The 19,176-nt window shown below is 44.8% G+C and overlaps 1 long non-coding RNA gene across 1 annotated transcript; it reads left to right on the top strand.

The window, feature by feature from the left end:
• The first annotated feature begins 11,101 nt into the window (after nucleotides 1-11,101).
• Nucleotides 11,102-18,766, top strand: LOC115164394 (uncharacterized). Its single transcript, XR_003869912.1, has 3 exons — nucleotides 11,102-11,113; nucleotides 16,099-16,102; nucleotides 18,686-18,766. It is a non-coding gene; the product is annotated as an uncharacterized LOC115164394 (long non-coding RNA).
• The last annotated feature ends 410 nt before the right edge of the window (nucleotides 18,767-19,176 follow it).

The following is a 19,176-nucleotide window of genomic DNA, read 5'->3' as shown; positions in this document are numbered from 1 at the left end:
CATATAAAGTGTTGGTCCCATGTTTCATGAGCTGAAATAAAAGATCCCATAAATGTTCCATATGCACAAAAAGCTTATTTCTCTAAATTTTTGTGCACTAATTTGTTTGCATCCCTGTTAGTGAGCATTTCTCATTTGCCAAGATAATCCATCCACCTGACAGGTGTGGAATGTCAAGAAACTAATTAAACAACATGATCATTACATAGGTGCACCTGGGGACAACAAAAGGCCACTCTAAGATATCACACAACACAATGCCACAGATGTCTCAAGTTTTGAGGGAGAATGCAACTGGCATGTTGACTGCAGGAATGTCCAACAGAACTGTTGCCAAAGAATTGAATGTTAATGTTTCTATCATAAGCCGCCTCCAACGTTGTTTTAGAGAATTTGGCAGTACGTCCAACCGGCCTCACAACTGCTGACCATGTGTAACCACGCCAGCCCAGGACCTCCACATCCGGCTTCTTCACCTGCGGAATCGTCTGAGACCAGCCATTTCTGTCTGTAATAAAGCCCTTTTGTGGGGAAAAACTAATTCTGATTGGATGGGCCTGGCTCCCCAGTGGGTTAGCCTGGCTCCCAAGTGGCTGGGCCTATGCCCTCCCAAGCACACCCATGGCTGCGCACCTGCCCAATCACGTGAAATCCATAGGCCTAGTGAATTTATTTAAATTGACTAATTTCCTTAGAAACTCAGCAAAAAAAGAAACGTCCTCTCAATGTCAACTGCGTTTATTTTCAGCAAACTTAACATGTGTAAATATTTGTATGAACATAAGATTCCACAACTGAGACATAAACTGAACAAGTTCCACAGACATGTGACTAACAGAAATGGAATCATGTGTCCCTGAACAAAAGGGGGGTCAAAATCAAAAGTAACAGTCAGTATCTGGTGTGGCCACCAGCTGCATTAAGTACTGCAGTGCATCTCCTCCTCATGGACTGCACCAGATTTGCCAGTTCTTGCTGTGAGATGTTACCCCACTCTTCCAACAAGGCACATGCAAGTTCCCGGACATTTCTGGGGGAAATGGCCCTAGCCCTTACCCTCCGATCCAACAGGTCCCAGACGTGCTCAATGGGATTGAGATCCGGGCTCTTTGCTGGCCATGGCAGAACACTGACATTCCTGTCTTGTTGGAAATCATGCACAGAACGAGCAGTATGGCTGGTGGCATTGTCATGCTGGAGGGTCATGTCAGGATGAGCCTGCAGGAAGGGTACCACATGAGGGAGGAGGATGTCTTCCCTTTAACGCACAGCGTTGAGATTGCCTGCAATGACAACAAGCTCAGTCCGATGATGCTGTGACACACCGCCTCAGACCATGACGGACCCTCCACCTCCAAATCGATCCCAGGACACGCCTCGGTGTAACGCTCATTCCTTCGACGATAAATGCGAATCCGACCATCACCCCTGGTGAGACAAAATCACGACTCATCAGTGAAGAGCACTTTTTTCCAGTCCTGTCTGGTCCAGCGACGGTGGGTTTGTACCCATAGGTGACATTGTTGCCAGTGATGTCTGGTGAGGACCTGCCTTACAACAGGCCTACAAGCCCTCAGTCCAGCCTCTCTCAGCCTATTGCGGACAGTCTGAGTACTGATGGAGGGATTGTGCGTTTCTGGTGTAACTCGGGCAGTTGTTGTTGCCATCCTGTACCTGTCCCGCAAGTGTGATGTTTGAATGTACCGATCCTGTGCAGGTGTTGTTACACGTGGTCTGCCACTGCGAGGATGATCAGCTGTCCGTCCTGTCTCCCTGTAGCGCTGTCTTAGGCGTCTCACTGTATGGACATTGCAATTTATTGCCCTGGCCACATCTGCAGTCCTCATGCCTCCTTGCAGCATGCCTAAGGCACGTTCATGCAGATGAGCAGGGACACTGGGCATCTTTCTTTTGGTGTTTTTCAGAGTCAGTAAAAAGGCCTATTTAGTGTCCTACGTTTTCATAACTGTGACCTTAATTGCCTACCATCTCTAAGCTGTTCCACAGGTGCATGTTCATTAAATGTTTATGGTTCATTGAAGAAGCATGGGAAACAGTGTTGAAAACCTTTACAATGAAGATCTGTGAAGTTATTTGGATTTTTACGAATTATCTTTGAAAGACAGGGTCCTGAAAAAGGGATGTTTCTTTTTTTGCTGATTTTATGATCTGTAACTCGGTAAACTCATTAAAATTGTTGCATGTTGCGTTTATTCTTTTGTTCAGTATACAATGTCAGCTCAAGGTTAGTGTCAATGTTACTGCTATGGGATCGCCCATGGCTTCTAACTATACTAATTTGTATGTGGGTTACATGGAGAAACTGTCTATTTTCAATCCTCTCAAAAATGTTGTCTTGCCTAACATCATTATTTGGAAACGGTATATTGATGATATTTTTGTTCTATGGAGGGGTGATGCATAACAGCTCCAGGCGTTCCATGCTTTTCTTATCTCCTGTTCTGAGCATGTGAGATTTACTATGAAATCTGATACACGTCAAATCAGTTTTCTTGATCTTCTGATCTTGTGTGAAGATACTGTTCTATACACTGATCTTTACAGGAAACCTACTGATCATAACAGTTTGTTGAGGGCTGACAGTTGTCACCCACTTCCCTTGAAAAATAGTCTGCCCTGCAGCCAATTCTGTCGAATCAAAGAATTTGCAAAAAACAATCAGATTTTGACAGAAATATGGCTGAGACACAAATAAAATTCAAGGAGAGGGGGGTACAAAAATGGTCAGATTAATACTGGCAATGAGAAAATTCAAAACAAAATGAGACATTACCTTTTTTAAGGTCAATCTCGCAAAAAGAAGCATTCTTGCGTTCTATCTACCCACTATTCAAAGTGCTCTGAACAAATTAAGGGAATCGTTCACAAACATTGGCACATTCTAAGATCTGATGATTGTATCGGTAATGTGTTTTCCGACCTTCCCTTGGTCGTATTTTCGCGGGGCAGAAATCTCAGAGATCAATTGGTAAACTCTGATTTACCACTCCAAGATATCCCTCCACAATGTCTATTTGCGCCCCTACTGGATGGAAACTACAAGTGCACTGGCTGTGCTGAATGCAATGGCACTTATAAATGTAGATCCTTCAAACACCCCCAAACAGGGAAACAGATCCCAATCAAAGGTATTATCACGTGCTCCACTAAGGCAGTTATTTATCTTATAACTTGTCCTTGTGGTAAAAATGATGTGGGTAAAACAAAGCGTGAATTAAAAGTACGTGTCTCGGAGCATCGTAGCACCATTAGGTGCAAAAACTTGACTTACCCAGTTGCGGCCCACTTTTTGGAAGTAAACCACTCGATTTCGTCTCTACGTTATATTGGCATCGAACATGTCACCCTCCCTAGGAGAGAGGGTGACCTCGACAATTTATAGTTAAAACGAGAGGCTGCCTGGATCTTTAATTTAAAGACCTTTGCTCCCTTCGGTCTCAACGTAGACTTTGATCTGAAGCCATTCTTGTGATTATTGTGATTTTGCTAGTGTAAATGTTTGTAGGCTTATGCAGCCAAATTGCATCTGTGATTGTACGCTGTCCATTTATGTTTTTTGTATGCTATTTTAATATATGAGAATTAACCAATGATATCAGGCCACATCCGGCCATGATTACAGACACCTGTGTGTGTCTTTTGACACTATATAAACGAGTCACCCCGCAGTGTTTGTCATTATACCCTGATGAACACAGCTTGCCTGTCGAAACGTTGGACATATCATTTTTGCATCTGAGCTTCTAGAGTGTGCGGCTCTCCTTTATTTTCTAGTGTCAATATTCACAGACAAACAGCTCGGTCTGTCTCAGTATAATAGTGTAGCCTACGTCAGTGCAGTATCCATTTGTTTCTGTAACTTAGTGACATTATTCACTAATGAAAATAAAACAATCTATACTGACAGAGAGGTATATTTTTGGGGTCATTTAATTATTGACTGGCTTTCATCAAGCTGCCCACTCAAGAAAAAACTTCAAACTGTAACCAGTGCCTGCAACCTGGGTCAGGTTATCAGTCAACCTACCAGGGTAGTTACAAACAGCACAGGAATGAAATCCATGTATTGATCCCAACTTTACTAATGCTGCAGAAATTAGCTTTAAGGAAGTATCTAAATCCATTGGATGTAGTGATCACAATATAGCAGCCATATCTAAGAAAATGTATGTATTAACTACTGTAAGTCGCTCTGGATAAGAGCGTCTGCTAAATGACCAAACTGTAAACTGTAAAATTCAGAAGGCTGGGCCCAATATAGTGTAGAAGAGGTCATACAAGAAGTTTTGTAATGTTGGTGAATTGTGTCACGTCCTGACCATAGTAAGATGTTATTTCTATGGTAGAATAGGTCAGGGCGTGACAGGGGGTGTTTTTCTATGTTTTCTATTTCTATGTTCATGTTCTAGTTTTGCATTTCTATGTTGGTTTTGTTTGTGATGATCTCCAATTAGAGGCAGCTGGTCCTCGTTGTCTCTAATTGGAGATCATACTTAAGTAGGGTTTTTTTCCACCTGGTTTTGTGGGAGATTGTTTTTGAGTAGTGTATGTTTCACCATGGTTTGTTGTTTTTGTTAGTTCAGTTTATTGTTTATGTATTGCATAGTTTCACAGTGTTAATATAATGTGGAACGACACACACGCTGCACTTTGGTCCGCTTCTCTCTACGACAACCGTGACAGAATCTCCCACCACCAAAGGACCAAGCAGCGTGCCCAGGAGAAGCAGGACAAATGGACATGGGAGGAAATCCTGGACGGGAGAGGACCCTGGAGGCAGGCCGGGGAATATCGCCGGTCAAGGGAGCAGATGGAGGCTGCGAGAGATGAACGGCGAATATATGAGGCACTAGCACGGCAACAATGGAAACCCGAGAGGCAGCCATAATAAATTATTTTGGGGGGGCACACGGGGAGATTGGCAGAGTCAGGGTGGAGACCTGAGCCAACTCCCCGTGCTTACCATGGGAAGCGAGTGAAGAAGCAAGCACCGTGTTATGCGGTGATGCGCACTGTGTCGCCAGTGCGCATTCACAGCCCGGTGTGATCTGTGCCCACGCCTCACATTTGTCGAGCTAGGTTGAGCATCCAGCCAGGACGGGTTGTGCCAGCTCTACGCTCAAGACCTCCAGTGCGCCTCCACGGTCCAGTATATCCTGTTCCTGCCCCACGTACCCGGCCTCCAGTGAGTCTATCCAGCCTGGTACGCCCTGTTCCTGCTCCCCGCACTCGCCCTGAGGTGCGTGTTACCAGTCTGGCGCCACCTGTGCAAGCCCCACGCATCAGGCCTCCAGTGCGCCTGCCCAGTCCGGGGTGTCCTGATCCTGCTCCCCGCACTCGCCCTGAGGTGCGTGTTACTAGTCTGGCGCCACCTGTGCCAGCCCCACGCATCAGGCCTCCAGTGCGCATTCCCAGTCCAGAGCTTCCGGCGACAGTTCCCAGTCTAGAGTCTTCAGCGGCGGCCTGCAGCCCAGAGTCTCCAGCGGCGGCCTGCAGCCCAGAGTCTCCAGCGGCGGCCTGCAGCCCAGAGTCTCCAGCGGCGGCCTGCAGCCCAGAGTCTCCAGCGGCGGCCTGCAGCCCAGAGTCTCCAGCGGCGGGCCTGCAGCCCAGAACCTCCAGCGGCGGGCCTGCAGCCCAGAACCTCCAGCGGCGGGCCTGCAGCCCAGAACCTCCGGCGATGATCCACGATCCGGTGGCCCAGAAGCAGAGGGATCAGCGGGCGGAGCGGGGGGTACACCCCAAACCGGAGCTGCCTCCTCTGTTGGAGGATCCACGGGATAAGAAGGTTATGTGTACTGCACCAGAGCCGCCATAGACAGTAGTTACCCACCCTACCCTCCCTTTTGATTTTTGTTTTTTTGGGGGGGGGATTTGTTGTTGTTTTGTTTAGGTGCGGTCGGAGTCCGCACCTTTGGGGGGGTATTGTCACGTCCTGACCATAGTAAGATGTTATTTTCTATGGTAGAATAGGTCAGGGCGTGACAGGGGGTGTTTTTCTATGTATTCTATTTCTATGTTCATGTTCTAGTTTTGTATTTCTATGTTGGTTTTGTTTGGGATGATCTCCAATTAGAGGCAGCTGGTCCTCGTTGTCTCTAATTGGAGATCATACTTAAGTAGGGATTTTTTCCACCTGGGTTTGTGGGAGATTGTTTTTTGAGTAGTTGTTGTTTTTGTTAGTTCAGTTTATTGTTTATGTATTGCATAGTTTCACAGTGTTAATATAATGTGGAACGACACACACACTGCACTTTGGTCCGCTTCTCTCTACGACAACCGTGAAAAATGTTGAAATCATGAGACTAAACTGAATAAAATTAAGAAAAAAATATACTATGAAACAAAGATACATTTTATAAAGAATTATAGTAAAAAGCATAGGAGCACCTTAAATGAAATTATGGCAGAAAGGCAAACTCAGCTCCATCATTTATTGTATGAGATGGCTCATTCATCACAAAACCCACTGATATTTTTTAAGTGGCAAGATTAGCAAACTTCGACATGACATGCAGCAAACGCTGACACTACACATCCAAGTATAACTGATTAAATAATGAAAGACAAGCATTGTAATTTAGAATTCCGTAAAGTGAGTGTGGAAGAGGTGAACAAATTATTGTTGTCTATCAACAATGACAAGACACCAGGTTCTGACAACTTGGATGGAAAATGACTGAGGATCCCAATGAATTAATCCTAGTTGCCATCTCTTCAATCTAAGCCTACTGTCACGCCCTGACCATAGAGAGCCATTTTATTTCTCTATTCGGTTAGGTCAGGGTGTGATTTGGGTGGGCATTCTAGATTATTGTATTTCTATGTTGGCCTGATATGGTTCCCAATCAGAGGCAGCTGTCTTTCGTTGTCTCTGATTGGGGATCATATTTAGGCAGCCTTTTCCCACTGGGTTTTTGTGGGATCTTATTTTTGTTAGGTATCTGTGTAGCCTGCAGAACTTTACGTTTGTTTTTTTGTATTTTGTTGTTTTGACGGTGATCATTTTTTAATAAAGGAAAAACGTTCGCCTACCACGCTGCACCTTGGTCTCATCCTTCAGACGAACGTAACACCTACAGTAAAGTGTGTGCCCTCAAGCCTGGAGGGAAGCTAAAGTCATTCCGCTACCCAAGAAAAGTAAAGCCCCCTACTGGCTCAAATAGCCAACCAATCAGCCTGTTACCAACCCTTAGTAAACTTTTGGAAAAAATTGTGTTTGACCAGATGCAATGGTATTTTATTGTAAACAAATTGACAACAGACTTTCAGCCCGCTTATAGGGAAGGACATTCAACAAGCATGGCACTTACACAAAAGACTGATGATTGGCTAAGAGAAATTGATGATAAAACGATTGTGGGAGCTGTTCTGTTAGACTTCAGTGCGTTTTTTGACATTATTGATCATAGTCTGCTGCTGGTAAAACGTATGTGTCATGGCTTTACACCCCCTGCTATAATGTAGATAAAGAGTTACTTGTCTAGGCATACCTAAATGGCACAGCGGTCTAAGACACTGCATCGTAGTTCTTGAGGCATCACTACAGCCCTGGGTTCGATCCCAGGCTGTGTTACAGCCGGCCGTGACCAGCGTCTTCCGAGTCAGGTGAGGGTTTGGCTGGCCGGGATTTCCTTGTCCCATTGCGCTCTAGTGACTCCTTGTGGTGGGCCAGATGCCTGCAAGCTGACTCCGGTCGCCAGCTGTACAGTGTTTCCTCCGACCCATTGATGCGGCTGGCTTCCGGGTTAAGCAAGCAGTGTGTCAAGAAGCAAGTCGGCTTGGCAGGGTCGTGTTTCGGAGGACACACGGCTCTCGACCTTCGCCTCTCCTGAGTCTGTACGGGAGTTGCAGCGATGGGACAAGACTGTAACTACCAATTAGGAAGAAAAAGTGGTAACATTTTTTTTAAGAGTTCTAACAGAACCTGTCCAACAGAACACAGAGGGTGTTCTTTAATTGATGCCTTCAACATAATCAAGGTAGAATCAGGAATTTTAGAGGCGAAAGAAACGCACACCTATTTAGGCGAGGTGCTGGCTAGTGGAGTGGAACACTTAAAAAAATAAAGGAGAACCGCACACTAGGAGCTCAGATGCAAAGATTTTATGTCCAACGTTTCGACAGACAAGACAAACACTGCGGGGTGACTCATTTATATACTGTCAAAAGACACACAAAGGTGTCTATCATTGGTTAATTCTCATATATTAAAATAGCATACAAAAAAACAGAAACGGATAACATACAATCATAGATACAATTTGGCTACATAGGCCTACAAACATTTACAATAGCAAAATCACAATAATCACAAGAATGGCTTCAGATCAAAGTCTACGTTGAGACCGAAGAGAGCAAAGGTCTTTAAATTAAAGATCCAGGCAGCCTCTCGTTTTAACAATAAATTGTCGAGGTCACTCTCTCTCCTAGGGACGGTGACATGTTCAATGCCAATATAACGTAGGAGACGAAATCGAGTGGTTTGCTTCCAAAAAGTGGGCCGCAACTGGGTAAGTCAAGTTTTTGCACCTAATGGTGCTACGATGCTCCGAGACACGTACTTTTAATTCACGCTTTGTTTTACCCACATCACTGTTTCCCTGTTTGGGGTTGTTTGAAGGATCTACATTTATAAATGCCATTGCATTGAGCACAGCCATTACACTTGTAGTTTCCATCCAGTAGGGGTGCAAATACACATTGTGGAGGGATATCTTGGGGTGGTAAATCAGAGTTTACCAATTGATCAATGAGGTTACTGCCCTGCGAGAATACGACAAGGGAAGGTCCGAAAACACATTACCGATACTATCATTGGATCTTAGAATGTGCCAATGTTTGTGAACGATTCCCTTAATTTGTTCAGAGCACTTTGAATAGCGGGTAGATAGAACGCAAGAATGCTTCTTTTTGCGAGACTGTCCTTGAAAAAAGTCATGTCTCGTTTTGTTTTGAATTTTTTCAATGACAGTGGCAGAATCAGGAATTCTTCAGGGCAGCTGTCTAGGCCCCTTACTTTTTTCAATCTTAACAAATGACATGCCACTGGCCTTGAGTAAAGCCAGTGTGTCTATGTATGGAGATGAACACTATGCACGTCAGTTACTACAGAGAGTGAAATCACTGCAACACTTAACAAAGAGCTGCAGTTAGTTTCAGAATGGCAATGAATAAGTTAGTTCAAAATACTTAAAAACTAAAAGCATTGTATTTGGGATAAATTATTCACTCAACTAAATCTTGTAATAAATAATGTGGCAATTGAGCAAGTTGAGGTGACTAAACTGCTTGGAGTAACCCTGTGTTGTAAACTGTCATGGTCAAAACATATTGATACAACAGTAGCTAAGATGGGCAGAAGTCTGTCCAAAATAAAGTGCTGCTCTGCCTTTTTAACAACACTATCACTGAGGCAGGTCCTACAGGCCCTAGTTTTGTCGTACCTGGACTACTGTTCAGTCGTGTGGTCAGGTGCCACAAAGACGGACCTCGGAAAATTACAATTGGCTCAGAACAGGGCACCACAGCTGGCCCTTAAATGTACACTGAGAGCTAACATTAATAATATGCATGTACATCTCTCATGGCTCAAAGTGGAGGAGAGATTGACTTCATCACTATTTGTTTTTGTAAGAAGTGTTGACATGCTGAATGCACTGAGGTGTCTGTTTAAACTACTAGCACACAGCTCTGACACCCATGCATACCCCACAAGACATGCCACCAAAGGTCTCTTCACGATCCCCAAATCAAGAACAGACTTTACACTACTGTTACTTTCTGTTCATCATATATGCATAGTCACTTTAACCATATCTACATGTTCATACTACCTCAATCAGCCTGACTAACCTGGCTACTTTTATAGCCTCGCTACTGTATATTAAATCAAATCAAATTTTATTTGTCACATACACATGGTTAGCAGATGTTAATGCGAGTGTAGCGAAATGCTTGTGCTTCTAGTTCCGACCATGCAGTAATATCTAACAAGTAATCTAACCTAACAATTTCACAACAACTACCTTATACACACAAGTGTAAAGGAATTAATAAGAATATGTACATAAAAATATATGAATGAGCGATGGCCGAACGGCATAGGCAAGATGCAGTAGATGGTATAGAGTACAGTATATACATATGAGATGAGTAATGTTGGGTATGTAAACATTATATAAAGTGGCATTGTTTAAAGTGGCTAGTGATACATTTATTACATTTTTCCATTATTAAAGTGGCTAGAAATGAGTCAGTATGTTGGCAGCAGCCACTCAATGTTAGTGATGGCTGTATAACAGTCTGATGGCCTTGAGATAGAAGCTGTTTTTCAGTCTCTCGGTCCCAGCTTTGATGCACCTGTACTGACCTCTCCTTCTGGATGATAGCGGGATGAACAGGCAGTGGCTCGGGTGGTGGTTATCCTTGATGATCGTTTTGGCCTTCCTGTGACATCGGGTGGTGTAGGTGTCCTGGAGGGCAGGTAGTTTGCCCCCGGTGATGCGTTGTGCAGACCTCACTACCCTCTGGAGAGCCTTACGGTTGTGGGCGGAGCAATTGCCGTACCAGGCGGTGATACAGCCCGGCAGGATGCTCTCGATTGTGCATCTGTGAAAGTTTGTGAGTGTTTTTGGTGACAAGCCGAATTTCTTCAGCCTCCTGAAGTTGAAGAGACGCTGTTGCGCATTCTTCACCACGCTGTCTGTGTGGGTGGACCATTTCAGTTTGTCCGTGATGTGTACGCCGAGGAACTTAAAACTTTCCACCTTCTCCACTACTGTCCCGTCGATATGGATGGGGGCTGCTCCCTCTGCTGTTTCCTGAAGTCCACGATCATCTCCTTTGTTTTGTTAACATTGAGTGTGAGGTTATTTTCCTGACACCACACTCTGAGGGCCCTCACCTCCTCCCTGTAGGCCGTCTCATCGTTGTTGGTAATCAAGCCTAGCACTGTAGTGTCATTTGCAAACTTGATGATTCAGTTGGAGGCATGCATGGCCACGCAGTCATGGGTGAACAGGGAGTACAGGAGAGGGCTGAGAATGCACCCTTGTGGGGCCCCAGTGTTGAGGATCAGCGGGGTGGAGATGTTGTTACCTACCCTCACCACCTGGGGGCGGCCCGTCAGGAAGTCCAGGACCCAGTTGCACAGGGCGGGGTAGAGACCCAGGGTCTCGAGCTTAATGACGAGTTTGGAGGGTACTATGGTGTTAAATGCTGAGCTGTAGTCGATGAACAGCATTCTTACATAGGTATTCCTCTTGTCCAGATGGGTTAGGGCAGTATGCAGTGTGATTGCAATTGTGTTGTCTGTGGATCTATTGGGGCGGTAAGCAAATTGGAGTGGGTCTAGGGTGTCAGGTAGGGTGGAGGTGATATGGTCCTTGACTAGTCTCTCAAAGCACTTCCTGATGACGGAAGTGAGTGCTACGGGGCTGTAGTCATTTAGCTCAGTTACCGTCGCTTTCTTGGGAACAGGAACAATGGTGGCCCTCGATCCCTTGGACTGGGATATGTTCCGCATAGTGTCGGACAATAACATTGATGAATACGTTGATTCGGTGAGCGAGTATATTAGCAAGTGCATCGGTGATGTTGTACCCACAGCGTCTATTAAAACATTCCCCAACCAGAAACCATGGATTGATGGCAGCATTCACGCAAAACTGAAAGCGCGAACCACTGCTTTTAATCAGGGCAAGGTGTCCGGAAACATGACCGAATACAAACTGTGTAGCTATTCCCTCCGCAAAGCAATCAAAAGCTAAGGGTCAGTATAGAGACAAAGTAGAGTCTCAATTCAACGGCTCAGACACTACAGTCAATCACGGACTACAAAAGGAAAACCAGCCCCGTCGCGGACCACGATGTCTTGCTCCCAGACAAACTAAACAACTTCTTTGCTCGCTTTGAGGACAATACAGTGCCACTGACACGGCCCGCTACCAAAACCTGCGGGCTCTCCTTCACTGCAGCCAACGTGAGTAAAACATTTAAACGTGTTAACCCTCGCAAGGCTGCCGGCCCAGACGGCATCCCTAGCCGCATCCTCAGAGCATGCGCAGACCAGCTGGCTGGTGTGTTTACGGACATATTCAATCAAGCCTTATCCCAGTCTGCTGTTAGGGTGCCTGTCTAGCCTGTCTTTTTACTGTTGTTTTATTTCTTTACTTACCTATTGTTCACCTAACACCTTTTTTGCACTATTGGTTAGTAAGTAAGCATTTCACTGTAAGGTCTACACCTGTTGTATTCGGCGCACGTGACAAATAAACTTTGATTGAATTTTGATTTGATTTGACTATGGGAGGCACACAGTACTACATAGAGCCATGGCTACATGGAACTCTATTCCACATCAGGTAAGTGACGCAAGCATCAGATTTTAAAAACAGCTAAAAAAAATACACCTTATGGAACAGTGGGGACGGCAGAGAGACACACACAGGCACAGACATACATACACATTATAAGACATGCACTCTACACAAACGTAGACATGGATTTTGTATTGTCGATATGTGATAGTTGAGTAGTGGCCTGAGGGAACACACTTAATGTGTTGTGAAAAGTGTTATGAAATGTAATGTCATGTAATATTAAAAATTGTATATAACTGCCTTAATGTTGCTGGACCCCAGGAAGAGTAGCAGCTGCCTTGGATCCTTAATACAAACAGGAGACAGCACACACTTCCACTCTCCTCTTCCCCCTCTGTTTCCTCTCCCTACTCTCCTTCTCTCTACTCAGTCCCTCTCTTCCCACTCATACTTCCCTCTTGCCTAGAGATGTGGTGAACCACAGACTAACAGGAGCAGAGTGAGGTTTCATATAGCCACAAAAGTGTGATGAACAATCAACTGTGGTTTTCCAAGCTCCTCTGAACACACTAAACGATATCAAAATCAAAGGGGTTTATCAATGTGTCACATCTTATTGTGAACAAGCATCATACGTTAATGTCTGCCTCTTAATGGTTATATCCTCTATAAAACCACTCTGTAGGAACAATAAAATGTTGTTTTTTATACAGTACATAACGAGCGCAGGCCTAAATAACTTAAATTAGACTGCTCATCGAGATTGTCATCCGCTTTAGAAAACCTGCAACTCTCTCCTCTTGACTGTCCATAATGTCTACAGTCTTCATCTGTGACAGCCTGATACAACCACACGTTGTCACCAAAGCTAACTGACACCAAACCTTTTATCATTGAATGTCCATACCAGAAAGCTGAACAAGTCTAAACACATTGATTTTTACAGTCAAATTATGTTCCTGAAAAAGTCTTTAAATAAAGCACTATTCACAGACGAACAACCAATTATCGTACAGGTAATATGAATGGGTAATCTCATGTATTAGTATACCGGAAAGTATTCAGACCCCTTGATTTTTTTTACATTACAGCCTTATTCTGAAATAGATTTTTTTTATATAATCTTCATCAATCTACACACAATACCCCATAATGACGAAGCAAAAACAGGTTTAGAGATTTTTTCAAATTTTTCTAACAATTGTTCAAATTTTTCAATTAAAAAATATAAAACTGAAATATCAAATTTATATAAGTATTCAGACCCTTTACTCAGTACTTTGTTGAAGCATCTTTGGCAGCGATTACAGCCTTGCGTCTTCTTGGGTATGACGCTACAAGCTTGGCACACCTGTATTTGGGGAGTTTCTCCCATTCTTCTCTCTAGATCCTCTCAAACTCTGTCAGGTTGGATGGGGAGGGATGTTTGATTGGGTTCAAGTCCGGGCTCTGGGCCACTGAAGGACATTCAGAGACTTGTCTCGAAGCCACTCCTGCGTAGTCTTGGCTGTGTGCTTAGGGTCATTGTCCTGTTGGAAGGTGAAACTTGGCCCCAGTCTGGGATCCTGAGTGCTATGGTTTTCATCAAAGATCTCTCTGTACTTTACTCCATGAATTTTTCCCTCGATCTTGACTAGTCTCCCAGTCCCTACCGCTGAAAAATATCCCCACAGTATGATGCTGCCACCACCATGCTTCACCGTAGGGATGGTGCCAGGTTTCCTCCAGACGTGACGATTGCCATTCAGGCCAAAGAGTTCAATCTTGGTTTCATCAGACCAGAGAATCTTGTTTCTCATGGTCAGAGTCCTTTAGGTGCTGAGGATTGGCTTCCGTCTCTTGCCCCTCTACCATAAAGAGCTGATTGGTGGAGTGCTGCAGAGATGGTTGTCCTTCTGGAAGGTTCTCCCATTTCCACAGAGGAACTCTACAGTTCTGTCAGAGTGACCATCAGGTTCTTGGTCACCTCCCTGACCAAGGCACTTCTCCCCCGATTGCTCAGTTTGGCCCGGCGGCCAGCTCTAGGAAGAGTCTTGGTGGTTCCAAACTTCTTCCATTTAAGAATGATCGAGGCCACTGTGTTCTTGGGGACCTTCAATAATGCAGACATTTTTTGGTACCCTTCCCCAGATCTGTGCCTCGACACAATTCTGTCTCGGAGCTCTACGGACAATTCGTTTGACCTCATGGCTTGGTTTTTGCTCTGACAGGCGCTGTCAACTGAGGGACCTTATATAGACAGGTGTGGGCCTTTCCAATATCATGCCCAATCAATTGAAGTTACCACAGGTGGTCTCCAATCAAGTTGTAGAAACATCTCAAGGATGATCAATGGGGACAGGATGCACATGAGCTCAATTTCAAGTCTCATAGCAAAGGTCTGAATAAATCAAATCAAATCAAGTTGTATTTGTCACATGCGCCGAATACAACAGGTGTAGACCTTACAGTGAAATGCGTACTTACAAGCCCTTAACCAACAATGCAGTTTAAAAGAAAATACATTAAAAAAAGTTATAAAAGTAACAAATAATTAAAGAGCAGCAGTAAAATAACAATAGCAAGGCTATATACAGGGGGTACCGGTACAGAGTCTATGAGCGGGGGCACCGGTTAGTCAAGGTAATTGAGGTAATATGTGCATGTAGGTAGAGTTATTCATGTGACTATGCATAGATAATAACAGAGAGTAGCAGCAGCGTAAAAGAGGACCTAGACTTGGCGCTCCGGTACTGGTTGCCATATGGTAGCAGAGAGAACAGTCTATGACTAGGGTGGCTGGAATCTTTGACAATTTTTAGGGCCTTCAACTGACGCCGCCTGGTATAGAGGTCCTGGATGCCAGGAAGCTTGGCCCCGGTGATGTACTGGGCCATACGCGCTACCCTCTGTAGTGCCTTGCGGTCGGAGGCCGAGCAGTTGCCATAACAGGCAGTGATGCAACCCGTCAGGATGCTCTCGATGGTGCAGCTGTAGAACCTTTTGAGGATCTGAGGACCCATGCCAAATTTGTTCAGACTCCTGAGGGGGAATAGGTTTTGTCGTGCCCTCTTCACAACTGTCTTGGTGTGCTTGGACCATGTTAGTTTGTTGGTGATGTGAACACCAAGGAACTTGAAGCTCTCAACATGCTCCACTACAGCACCGTCGATGAGAATGGGGGCATGCTCAGTCCTCTTTTCCTGTAGTCCACAATCATCTCCTTTGTCTTAAACATGTTGCCTCCCTGTGGCTCAGTTGGTAGAGCATGGTGTTTGCAATGGTGTTTGCAACGCCAGGGTTGTGGGTTCGATTCCCACGGGGGGCCAGTATGAGAAAAAAAAATGAAAAAAAAAATAAATAAATAAAATATGTATGAAATGAATTGCAATGTATGCATTCACTACTGTAAGTCGCTCTGGATAAGAGCGTCTGCTAAATGACTAAAAATGTAAATGTAAAAATGAGGGAGAGGTTATTGTCCTGGCACCCCATGGCCAGGTCTCTGACCTCCTCCCTATAGGCTGTCTCTTCATTGTTGGTGATCAGGCTTACCACTGGAGTTCAGGCCTACCACTGTTGTGTCATCGGCAAACTTAATGATGGTGTTGGAGTTGTGCCTGGCCGTGCAGTCATGAGTGAACAAGGAGTACAGGAGGGCAATGAGCACGCACCCCTGAGGTGCCCCCGTATGGAGGATCAGCATGGCGGATGTGTTGTTACCTGCCCTTACCACCTGGGGGCGGCCCGTCAGGAAGTCCAGGATCCAGTTGCAGAGGGAGGTGTTTAGTCCCAGGATCCTTAGCTTTGAGGGCACTATGGTGTTGAATGCTGAGCTGTAGTCAATGAATAGCATACTCTCCTGGTAAACCGTCTGGCCCTGCGGCCTTGTGAATGTTGACCTGTGTAAAGGTCTTACTCACATTGGCTGCGGAGAGCTTGATCACGCAGTCGTCGGGAACAGCTGATGCTCTCATGCATGTTTCAGTGTTACTTGCCTCGAAGCAAGCATAGAAGTAATTTAGCTCATCTGGTAGGCTCGTGTCACTGGGCAGCTCTCGTCTGTGCTTCCCTTTGTAGTCTGTAATAGTTTGCAAGCCCTGCCACATCCAACGAGCATCGGAGTCGGTGTAGTACGATTCGATCTTAGTCCTGTATTGACGCTTTGCCTGTTTGATGCTTCGTCGGAGGGCAGAGCGGGATTTCTTATAAACTTCCGGGTTAGAGTCCCGCTCCTTGAAAGCGGCAGCTCTACTCTTTAGCTCAGTGTGGATGTTGCCTGTAATCCATGGCTTCTGGTTAGGGTATGTACGTACAATCACTGTGGGGACGCCGTCATCGATGCACTTATTGATGAAGCCAGTGACTGATGTGGTGTACTCCTCAATGCCATCGGAATGATCCCGGAACATATTCCAGTCTATGCTAGCAAAACAGTCCTGTAGCTTAGCATCTGCTTCATCTGACCACTTTTTTATTGACCGAGCCACTGGTGCTTCCTGCTTAAATTTTAGCTTGTAAGCAGGAATCGGGAAGATAGAATTATGGTCAGATTTGACAAATGGAGGGCGAGGGAGAGCTTTGTACACGTCTCTGTGTGTGGAGTAAAGGTGGTCTAGAGTTTTTTTCCATCTGGTTGCACATTCAACGTGCAGGTCGAAATTTGGTAAAACGGATTTAAGTTTCCCTGCAATAAAGTCCCCGGCCACTGGGAGCGTATTTCTAAATTTGCAAACATTACTAAAAACCTCTTTTCGCTTTGTCATTATGGGGTATTGTGTGTAGATTGATGAGGAAAATGTTTTATTTAATCAATTTTAGAAAAAGGCTGTAACGTAACAAAATGTGGAATAAGTCAAGTCAAGTCAATACTTTCTGAATGCATTGTATTAATGTGATACACAGATCTGGGGATGTACTGGCATGTCTACACACATCTCCAATTAGACTGTTCTCTTCTTACCACTGTACCACTCTCCCTCTCTACAGCCTCCATTTATCACTTTCTCTCTCCTCTCTCTCCTTCTCTCCTCCCATTCTATCTCGGCTGCAAGTGAACACATTCCCTTCTACCTCCCCTTCCTCCATCCTGTCCCAGAAGCACGAACATATACGCTCCTGTTATTCACATCTGTCAAGTGGCTTTAACATGAGGCCACTGTACGCATACATAAGGACCATGGAGTCTATGTGAATTTGAGTGTGTGTTTGTGAGAGAGTAAGGGTGGAGAGAGAAAGTGAGAGACAGAGGGGGGAAAGGGAGAGAGATAGCGAGAGAGAGAGAGAGAGAGAGAGAGAGAGAGAGAGATGAGCTGTCAGGATGTGTGTATGCATGCATGTAAGGGGGAGCTAGAGGCCTGATCCTTCACACGGCTTTTGTCAAGCTCTACATAAAAAATGAAGGGTGTGTGTGTGTGTGTGTGTGTGTGTGTGTGTGTGTGTGTGTGTGTGTGTGTGTGTGTGTGTGTGTGTGTGTGTGTGTGTGTGTGTGTTTGTATGTGTGTCAATCTATCTGTGAGAGTGGCGTAGGGGCGGAGGGGCGGAGGGGCAGGCCCATGTCTAATCCTCTGGGATGGGAGGGTTTATGTCGGAGAGGGAAGTTTGAGACTGGAGATGTGTTCACTGATGCATATACATCACTAAGCTGAAAGAAGCCATGGAGCTCTGTGTGTGTGTGTGTGTGTGTGTGTGTGTGTGTGTGTGTGTGTGTGTGTGTGTGTGTGTGTGTGTGTGTGTGTGTGTTCACTGATGCATATATCACACAGGCTTCTATACTGAAGGAGACAGGTCTCGGGGGATCCCTGTCAAAGATTTTGAAAGAAAAGAAACTGTCCGAGTCAGATACTGTCTTTTTTCAAGGTAATAAAGCCTTGGTTGATAACTGTGACTGGCACCAACTGTTTTAAGTAATGTACGAAATAAATAGATGAAGAAATGATAATCATAATTTGTAGTCTGCAACATAGTAATTTTGTCATAAAGCAGTATTTAGAAAAGATTAATAAAACAAGGCAACAGTAAACATGTTGTCCCCCACAAATGATGCAGCGATGCACTTGGGCCAATTAGTGACAACAATTCAAGCTCAAACGAGACAGCAGATACAGTGCCTTCAGAAAGTATTCATACAGCCTGAAAAATGTATTAAATTTATTTATTTTCACACCCATCTACACACAATGACATAATGACAAAGTGAAAACATGTTTTTGGGAATAAAAGGAGATACAGAAATATCTCATTTACATACACTACCGTTCAAAAGTTTGCAGTCACTCGGAAATGTCCTTGTTTTTTAAAGAAAAGCTAATTTTTTGTCCATTAAAATAGCATCAAATTGATCAGAAATACAGTGTATGTCAAAGTGTGCGCAACTGGTCGAAGGAAGTCAAGTGCAGGAGAGCAGAGATGAGTGAACAGGCACACTTTATTCAGGCAGAGGAAAACAGCCGGACGCAACAGCGTCACAACACTCCGACCCAAGGAAAAAAGCGATAGCGCACAAATTACACAAATAGGTACAAATAACAAAACCACGGTTACAATAATACCCGGCGCAAAACCAGCCTGTAGCGTCACACACGTAACGAACGAACAATACCACACACAGACATGGGGGGAACAGAGGATAATATACACGTAGAGTAATGAGGGGATGTAAACCAGGTGTGCAGGAAAACAAGACAAAACAAATGGAAAATAAAAGGTGGAGCGGCGATGGCTAGAAGACCGGTGACGTTGACCGCCGAACGCCGCCCGAACAAGGAGAGGGACCGATTTCGGCGGGAGTCGTGACAGTGTAGACATTGTTAACGTTGTAAATGACTATTGTAGCTGGAAACGGCTGATTTGTCAT

Source organism: Salmo trutta, chromosome 27 (genome assembly GCF_901001165.1).
Source record: "Salmo trutta chromosome 27, fSalTru1.1, whole genome shotgun sequence".
In the NCBI taxonomy this organism is placed as follows: domain Eukaryota; kingdom Metazoa; phylum Chordata; class Actinopteri; order Salmoniformes; family Salmonidae; genus Salmo; species Salmo trutta.
This window is presented reverse-complemented; position numbering and strand designations above follow the sequence as displayed.